Here is a 10241-nt window from a genome sequence, read left to right on the forward strand (position 1 = left end):
AAAAAAAGTTTCAGGAAAACAAAATATATCTATTCAATGACTGCAGTAGGATATGTAGCCCCAGCTAGGTGCTACTTTATAGGATGCGTAAAGTTAGACTTGTGTTCATGGAAATGTGTGTGTCACCTGTGTTTGCTATGAGGGTATTTGGATTGATTAGGGTCTTTGGTGATTCAATAAAATGTGGGGGGAAAACAGTATAGAAAGCAAACATAGATACCAGAGACAGTGTGGGAAGAGAGTGGGAGATGGCAGAGGGTAAGAGCTAGGTAATCAAGGATGGGGGCGGGGGGAAGCAAAACATGCAGAAAACAAGAAATGGAAGATTATTTGCTGACAATAACATGTTCGTCATGTTCGTTGATGTGCTTGATTGAGACAATATACAGTGTACTCTGGATGGAAAATCTCATTTCGTATGCTGTAATGATGTACAGTGAATGAATGCATATTTTAGAAATACATTATATATATATATATAATGTAGTAAAAGGCCTTGCCTGGGGTACTAGCTATGCTTTACCAACACCAAACTGAAACCTTGGTGAGCAGTATGCTTCATTGTAGGGACTGTCTTGAGCCTGTGGGCTTTTTATGGTATTTACTCTGGGAATATACTCGAGCCACAGGTGGCCAACATTTCTATATGTTGGGAAGGGCAAAATGAACCTGATTCTATTGCTAGGAACCTAAGCCTTTCCATTTCTGTTTTCTCATCATAAAACAGAGATACTAATATTGACTTTGTCCTAAATGCTGAGGCATTACAGTTATAATTATAATACTTTTTATTTACATGAAACATACTTAGATTTTTGAAAATAATAACAATTGAAATAATATTTTCTTAGAAGTATTAATATTTGGGGGGATATCTGGCTGATTGAAATGCAATCCCAATAGAATTACAAGAGACATTCTTCACAGGTCTAGAAAAGACAATCAAAGGATTGGTCTGGAACCATAAAAGACCCTATTTTGCTAAAGCCATCCTGCACAAGAAGACTGGAGTAGGTGGCATCTCACTCCCTGACCCCAAAATATATTATGAAGCTGTGATAATCAAAACAGCATGGTATTGGCACAAAAATAGACATGAGGACTAATGGAACAGAGTAGAGATCCCAGAAATAAACCCCAAAACATACAGCCAACTCATCTTTGACAAAGGGTACCAGTCAATCCAGTGGGAAAAGGGAAACCTTTTTAGCAAATGGTGTTGGAAAGACTGAGTATCCACCTGCAGAGAAATGAATCTGAATCCCTATCTTTCACCATTAACAAAAAACAACTCAAAGTGGTTCAAAGATCTAAACCTAAGGCCGCAAACTATAAAAACTACTGGTGGAAAATACCGGGGAAACTCTGGGAGACATTGGGGTAGGTAAAGACTTCTTAAACAATACCCCCAAGGCATAGGCAATAATCCCCCAAATAGACAGGTGGGATTATATCAGATTAAGGAGTTTCTGCACAGCAAAGGACACTGTAATTAGTGTAAATTGATAACCCTCAGAATGGGAGAGAATTTTTGTTAACTGTGCCTCAGATAAGGGACTGATAACCAGAATACACAGGGAACTCAAGCAGCTTACCAGGAAGAAAATGATTAGCCTAATTAAAAGATGGGAAAGTGAGCTGAATAAACAACTCTCTAAGGAAGACATACGAACAGTCAAAAAGCATATGAAAAAATGCTCAACATCCCTTATTGTAAGGGAGATGCAGATCAAAACCACAATGAGATACCACCTAACCCCAGTCAGAATGGCTAAGATTAAAAAGTCAAATAATGATAAGTGATGGAGGGGATGTGATGAAAGGGGAACACTCCTACACTGTTGGTGGGAATGTAAATTGGTCCAGCCACTGTGGAGAATGATATGGAGGTTCCTTGAAGACCTTCAAATAGGACTACCATATGATCCAGCAATTCCATTCCTGGGTATATACCCAAAGGACAGTAGAGCACTCAGTCGGAAAAGTGCCTGCACATCTATATTCATTGCAGCCTTATTCAGGATTGGTAAAGCATAGAACCAACCCAAATGTCCACAAACAGATGAATGGATTGAAAAATTGTGACACATATAATCCACAGAATACTATTCAGCCTTAAAAAACAACAAAGCCCTGGAATTTGATAGAAAGTGGACGAATATGGAAGATTTGTTGCTGAGTGAAGCAAGTCAGGCTATGAAAGAGAGACATTGCATGTCTCCACTTAACATATACCGACTGTCCGCACTATATGGTAGAGACTGAAAGACTGGAGAACACAAAAATATTAAAAATTGTAATGGATACCAGAGACAAAGTGAAAGAGACTGTGAGAGGGGAAGAGCATAGTAAATTTTGGGGGAAAATGGTGAGGTAAGATACTTGTGGGACACACATAAGACTGGAGAAGACAAAAGTATTAAAAATTGTAATGGACACCAGAGACAAAGTGAAAGAGAGTGTGAGAGGGGAAGAGCATAGTAAATTTTGGGGGAAAATGGCGAGGTAAGACACTTGTGGGACACAGATAAGTTTTATTATCTGTTGACGAGGATGTGTATGTTGGTCTCAACTGGGCCGGACTCAGGTGTATATCATACTGGGTAAAGTCTCTTCACAATTTAAATGATGTATAGCGATTTAATGTATGAATAATAAAAAAAAAATAAAAAGAAAAAAAAGAAAAGATCAAAAAAAAGAAAATAGGCAAGCAAGGGTTAATAAAGAGGGCTTGAGGTGAACCTTACCTGATGACACAACCAAACCTGCTCAGGTTAGCGAAAATACCCAGGATACCTTGTCTGCCAGATAAGCCTTTACAACAGGAGAAACATATTCCGGACGTCCCTCTGGTGTCACCTCTGCCAATCCCTGTGGCCAGTGCTCTCAATTCCTGAGAAATGACCAGCCTCAGATCTGGACCCGAGCTTTCAGAGTTTTCATTACTGTACTCCCTTCCTCATGATTAAAGCTTTGAAAAGAGACCCTTCCTGCTATGAGGTGCAAACTTGTTCAGGTTTCACCCCAGCATTCTCACCCATGAGCTAATAAACTGAACTTCATGCTCACCAAAAAAAAAAAAAAAAAAAAAAAAAGGTAGATTGGGAACATTAATCTGAGTGTGTGATGACAGGACCAAACCATAGAAGATAAATATATTTAAATTTATTAAGAGGCTGTAGTGTTAACAGAATAGTGGGTGGAGTGGACCGGGAGAACGTAATTTATTTAAGCGTTTCAAGCTTTGTCAGTAAAATGTCCCCTAAGAGTTTTGGAACAACTTGGCAATAGAAATGAAAGAACTCCCATAGATTAAAACTTGATTATCCTGAAGAAATCCAGAAGTAAAATTAGTAGTTATTTCCTAGGATGTGGAGGGATTAATGGCAGATTACCACAGTGATCTCTAATAGAAGCAATTTGATTTATTTTATCAATCCTATTTCCCATTTGGTTGTTAGAACATTCTTATAAGCTTACATATTTCACAGCCCACATGCTAAGTGTTAAAGCAATGTCATTGAATTTACAACTGAATATAGACCTGTCATTGAATATTACCCATTTATGCAGAATCATGGTTTCTTCTGAAAAATCCTTAAAGGGAACAAAATAAATGACAGAAACAGGACATGAAGTTTCTCAGGTGCTGTAGAAGTCTCCTTGTAGAGAAAATGGAGTCAGGATAGTTAAATCTGGCTTCCTCACACCCTATTTTACCATGTTTGAAGGCCACAGGATAAACAATTTGCGTTATTCGTTGTGTGCTTGTGTGCTTGTTATGTAATTACAACGTTGCTGTTTTATGCCATTGCATATAATGTGCATGCATATGTGTAACAGTTTTTCTTTGGCAATGAGTCACTATTGTCTGTGACCCCTTTCAGCTCAGCTAGCTAGCCCTGCCAGCTCAGCCCTGGTGGCCGTGGCTCAGTGTGGCCCAGGCTTGGTTCAGCTCAGCTCTTGGAATCTGTGAACTTCAAAAGGAAGTGCCTTGTAAGCACTCTCCTTGCACGTTACAAGCTCTAAGAGGGAGGAAGAGCATTATGAGTGCTGCTGTGATGTTTGTGGGTTCCCAATGAACTCATCAATAAACAACATGACGTCAGTGCCTCGCATCTTTTTCCAACTCTGTGTGTCCAAATTTGACCTACCCTTTGGAGGAGGAAGAACTTTACAAAACACTCCTGCTTCTTTGTGATGCCATGACTCTGCAGTTGGTGAGTGATGTGACTCTCTGTTCCCAGAGGCAAGGTGAGATGGCCACTCCCACCAACCTGTAGGCTTTGGTGTGGACCAAGCAGGAGCCTACAATTTGTGGATTAAGTGAAATGTCAGCGAACTGTAGAAATTAGGCAAAACTGTGAGAAATTACAGAAGGAATTTCAGAAGGAAGGAGAGAGTTGGGTAATATGGTGGAACATTTATTTTCTTTTCCTTAAAAATTTGCCCTGTGCCCATTTAGTCTGGTTGCAAAAGGTTCAAACAACATAAAAGATTGTAGTCTATAAAGTAAACATCTTAACTTTTCTTCTGTCTTGAAATGAACCAGTTTTTTTTTTTCGTACATAGACCTCTTACACTCAAATATATGTATATATTCAAATGTGTAGTTTTTTTTGGGGGGGGGGAGTGGTTGATATAGGGCAGGTGTGCTTATCAGGGACAGAGAGAGAGGGAAAGTGAGAAAGCACCCCTCAGGGGGGCATGACCACACCACAATCCCTTCCTGATACTATATACACACCTTGAACCAAGGAACTGATTTTTCCCTTATATTAGTATAACTACTAGTGGCCTAAAAGGACCAGATCACAGAAGTTGTAACTAGAATTGGAAAAGGTGTGCAAACTCTACTGTTAATTAGATTGAAGGCCATGTTTGTAATCAAGAGCCTTGGGGGCAAGAAGGACAGAAAGGCAAGCAGAAACACTAAAAAATTGTCTTTCTTACCCTAGAAGCGAAGGTGAATAGTCACGTGACAGGTTGCAAGGGAAGAATACAATGAATGCAATACTTTCTAATTAACAATAATAGCGAAAGAAAGAGAAAGAAAGAGTACAGTTTCAAATGGTATTTTTATTTTCAGCTATAAGGTTAAGAGCAAAATGGACTTTTCTATAGCAAAGAACACGTGTAAGGAAAATTTCTGTCTCCCGATGCTCCCTCAGTGACCAGCAGTAGTGTAAGAATTTGAGATGATATGAAGTCTCATCTTCTTGTCTGTGTTCTGTGTTTTTATGATAGGGCAGGCCTGCAGAGGCAGAGGCTTACAGCTTAAAGTAAATGTGCATTATCATTTTAGCTCAAGACTACTATTCATTTTTTTCCTTTAGTGAGTATAAAGATTACATTATTCCAAGAAATATTTTTTTCAAATAGTAACTATAGCATATATATATTTTTTCTTTTGACAATTCCATATAGATAAAACTTCCAGCAGAACTAGTCCCTTTTCAGAGATTTTCATGTGGAATATTTATAGTGAAATGTAAGTCTGTCTGTATATAAACAGAGTTAATTACAGCCATTATACCCTCCTTTACACTTCTCAGTGATTGCTTAGAATGTCACATCTCTGTATACTTTCAAGAAGATTGGAATCTAAAAGTTCATTTTGAAAAGAAGGAAGAAAAAATGAGAGTTCTGTGGGATGGATAAAGTGCTTAATGTTCTTTTAGTGGTTAGAGTCAATAATATTACCTTTCTTGAGAAAAGAAAGAGGAAATCATATTTGTTTACTTGAATTTAATGTCTGTTGTCATTGTTATTTTATTTTTTGGTTGAATTATTTTATTTTTTTAGCTGCACGTTGCAGTTGACTAGATAAAATAAATCAGAAACAAACTGAGTAGGTGCCATATCTTAGATAGGCTGGAAAAGATATTTTTACCTACCAAGGTTGTATAAGAAAAGGAAGAAATATCCATAATCAACATTTTAAATGTAGTGCTGTTACTTGACAATGTTTCTTATTCTCTTTTACAAGGTCAAAGCAATCTGAGGGGATGGGAGAGTTGAGGATGATGTTTACAAATAGTTTTGACCTTAGGCACTTTCCAGAAGTAGGACCTCAACCCTTCACTTCCTTTTCTGTCTTCCAAGCTCTTTTCTCTCCTTTGGCTTGGTCTTGCTTGATCTCTCTCACGTGGTCTCTCTGAAAATTTCTTTTTTTGGAGAGGTTGTTTTTTTTTTTGCTATAGGGTGCATGCGCTCACCAGAGACAGAAAGCGAGAAATCACCCCCTGGGGGGATGGCCATGCCACAATCCTTTCTCCTCCATTCTCCTCTTGGGATCTTGGGCACACACGCGCATGCACCCAGCGTGAGTTTAAGCCACTGGGTCCAGGACTTGAGCTGTGGTCGACTACATGGGAGTTCAGATAGCCATTACGCTAACTGCTGGTCCCTCTCTGAAGATTCTTAACCTCTCAAATGTGGGTTCTTCATTGCCAGTGCTGCCTTTTGTTTGAAGGATTGGTGGTTTCAAGTGGGAGTTCATACATACCACTTTGATGGCCTTGCAGTGCCTGTGCACCAATCCTTCTCACTCTCTTTCCTCACCAGTGTTACTGTTCTTTAAGTGAAGAGCACCCCAAAGAGTAGTCTGTGTTTTTTCTGCCCTTCTAAATTTTTTAAAGGAGTTAAAAACAACCATTTAAAGACTGGATTGAGGATATTTGAAAGGCACTACATGGTGTCACATGTGTATTTTTATAATCCACATTTTCCATGAACCTTTTGAAGACCCTTTGTAGTTCAGTTTTTTTTTTTTTTAAATCTATATAAAGACATTTTTGTGAGAGAGGGCATAACTTGAGAGATTCAAGCAACTGATCTTTGGCTGGGAAACCCATGAATTCATTGGAAACAAAGACTCCCTGAGAACTGATGCTGCTCCTATGTTTCTCAGGAGATGATGATGATGCCAATCAAATTCCACTTCTGAAGACCTCTTGAAGCATTTCAAGAAGAGAAATACTTCCATTAATATGCTGACCTAATACTTCATTTAAATACCTAGAGTGTTAATTAAACCAAATTTTCAACCATTTTCTAAAGTGATTCTCTAGGGGTATCTCTAGCTTTCTCTATTTTCTGTAAATGACAATGAGATTATGGGAATTAGGCTTTATTAGAGGCCTGACCATATCTCTAGTCCTACCCTAACCTCTTCCCATGCTACCCTTTTACTTTGCATCACCAGAGTTTCATAAGGCAGTCCTAGGTTCTGCTGTCAAAACCCTTATCGTTTACTTGACTCTACTGGGCCAGGTAAGGGGCTAGGCTGTAGTCTTCAGAACATCAGAGATCACATATTTTGTCACTCCAAGAGGTGATGGAGAACTGCAGGATAGACTGCAGTCCAATATTCCAGGGGAGGTGTAGTATAGTATAATCTGTCAGAGCCTGGGCTTTCAAGTCAGATGGATCAGGGTCCAAATTTTGGTTTCACTAATCCATTAGCTGTGTGTTCTTGGGCAAAATTTTCAACCTCTTTGCCGCTTAGTTTCCTTTTCAGTAAAATATAAGTATTAATGTAATACCTGTCTTATGCAGACTTATCTTGAGGATTTAATGAAGGAAAAAAAAAAGCCTCATCACAGAGCCTGGAAGACAATAAGTGCCTAATGAGTCATCGCCTTCATATTAAGTGGGCTATTGGCCTTTTCTTAGAATCTGCTTGTCTCAAGGAGGGCCCAAAGACAGAAATAACTACAGAGGTATTGAACATTTAGACTATACTAAGGAAGAGGTGCATTTTTCTATTGAGAGCCACTAACCCCTGATTGAAAAGAATCAATGGAAGGCCTTGTTAAAAAAAATTGCTTTTTCCCCTCAGGGAAATATAAAATATTGAATTTACTTACTTTTAAGAACAAGGAACATAGCACTTTACTCAATAAATACCTTGAATAGATTTCTAGAACTTTAAGGGGCCTCTGAGACCATCCAGTATAATTTCTTTATTTAATAGTTAAGACAGCTGGGGGCCAGAGATATAAAATGACTTTGTAATAATTTCTTCCTTGATCATGACAGCCACAGCAATAAACTGTTTACTTCATAGCATATTTTACTGTTGTATATACCTAGTTGGTCTGTAAAACAACAATGGGAAGAAGAGAGAAAGAGGAAACCAAGAAAGGGAGAGAGAAGAAAAGGAAGTAAAAAGAGAAAGAGAGAGATATGCATAAAGGAGAGGAATGTACAGAGAAAACAAGAAAAAGAAGAAACAAGGTGGACCTTTCCAACAACAGTAGGTTTCATTAAGTGTATGTCATGCCAATTTATTTTGCTCTTTGATGAAGTTTTATCATTCTGAATCAATGTTTGAATGAATGACAGGACGTTGTTATCCAATGAGAGTTTAATGCAGTAATTCAGGTGAGAAATGTTAATGACTTGGACTACAGTGGCAGCAACAGAGATATTTCCAGAAGTTGGATTATGAATCTACTCCAGAAAGATAGATATATTGTTGGATTGGATGTTAGGAAATAAGTGAATGGAAGGGTAAAGGGCAAATCCAAACTTCTTGACTTGAGTAGTTATAAATGGATGGTGATATTATTTACTGATATGGGGTAGACTTTGGACATGCTATGTTTGATATGCCCAGGAAAATTTGTACAGTTGGATGTTTGAATCTGGAATCAGGAAAGAGAGCAAGGTTGAGATATAAATTTGGGAGTCGTTGGTATAAAGATATTTATGGGGATGAATGAGCTAATTGAAGGATGGAATGAAAATAGAAAGGAAAAGAATACTGTGGACTGAGTCTAGAGTCTTCTAACTTTTAGGGGGATAACAGAGGAAAGGTGCCAGCAAATGAGACCTAGGAGTTATTAGTGGGGTCACTTTTAAGATATGAGTTATTGGGATTTCAGCAATGAACTTTTTAGAGTCATTTATAATGAAGGATGGGATATGGAATAATGTAGGCTGGGTAGTAGGTAGGGTAGGTAGGTAGGATAGAACAGTGTGTATCAAAGTAGTGACAAAGAATGATTTGCAGGAATTTGAAGAAGAGCTATAGGGTGGTATCTCAGGTCTTGCCCTTGTCCCATGAATTTGGTAAAAAACAAGAAACAAAACAAAAAACCCTCTTGAGCAGGAAGAATATGGGTCAAATTTGCAGTGACACAAAGATGTAGAGATAGGGGCCAGGAGGTGGTGTGGAGGTTATAGGGTCTGGATCCCACATGGCCTACAGTGCAGTTTGAGTTTCAGACCCAGCAACTTGAAAACATGCGCTGCTAGGTATGCACACATGCCCACGATTCCAAGAAGAGAATGGAGGGGATCCCCTCATAAGGGATTGCCCATACCTGCTAGGGGGTGATTTCTCATTTTCCCTCTCTCTGTCTCCAGCAAGTTCATGCACCCTATAGCAAAAACTAAGGAAAAAAAATATGCAGTGATAGGTAGCACATTAGATTGATAAGGGCCAATTTTGAAAGACTTGGCAAGCTGTATAGATACTCTGTGTGGTGTCAAGTGTGTGTAAATGGAGTTTTGACTAGAGGGATGGTTGTAGAAGTGGAGGATTCTAGAGACATTTGAGAAGGAAAAATTGGCAATATTTTCTGACTGACTGGATATAGGTGATGAAGGAGAGGAAAGAGGTCCAAATGATTTGAAGGCATTGTATTTAATTTATGTTTTAATGAAGGAATATAGAATAGTAAGAATAAAAACCCTGTGAACTGGTAACTCATTCTTTATCAGAACCATGATTTGAATTTATATTTTGTTCTGCATTTTGAAGAGATACTGAAAATTTAGTAAAAGTAATTATAGCAAATTGGCTCTTTCAGCCTTAAAAGATTACTAATTAACCAATTAATATGTTTCTGTTTGCATAAAAGCCAGTAGCTGAAGCCAAATGGTGTAATAAGATGAGTTCAGACTTCACTCTTTGAGGATTTGCCAGTTGAATATTGATATGACTGCATTTATTTATGAGGTTGCTGATCATTTGAATTGCTCTGTGAGGACTTGCATTATTTTACAGAACCATTCTCTCCTGCTTAACTAAATGACATAAATCTTACCCTTCAGAAAACAGTGACTTTCGGCCAAGTAGAGATTTCTGCCCTGTATTGAAGAAGCTCTTAATGAATGGAGTGTGTGAGTGCCTTGCTTGAAAGATCTGGAGCTTTTTCTATACCCCAGAGACTTTGCTGAGCTTCTGAATAGTGTTCACTAGGTGGAATAGCCATGTTCAACTTTCTCAA

Source organism: Tupaia chinensis, unplaced genomic scaffold (assembly GCF_000334495.1).
Source record: "Tupaia chinensis unplaced genomic scaffold, TupChi_1.0 Scaffold147123_1, whole genome shotgun sequence".
NCBI lineage: Eukaryota > Metazoa > Chordata > Mammalia > Scandentia > Tupaiidae > Tupaia > Tupaia belangeri.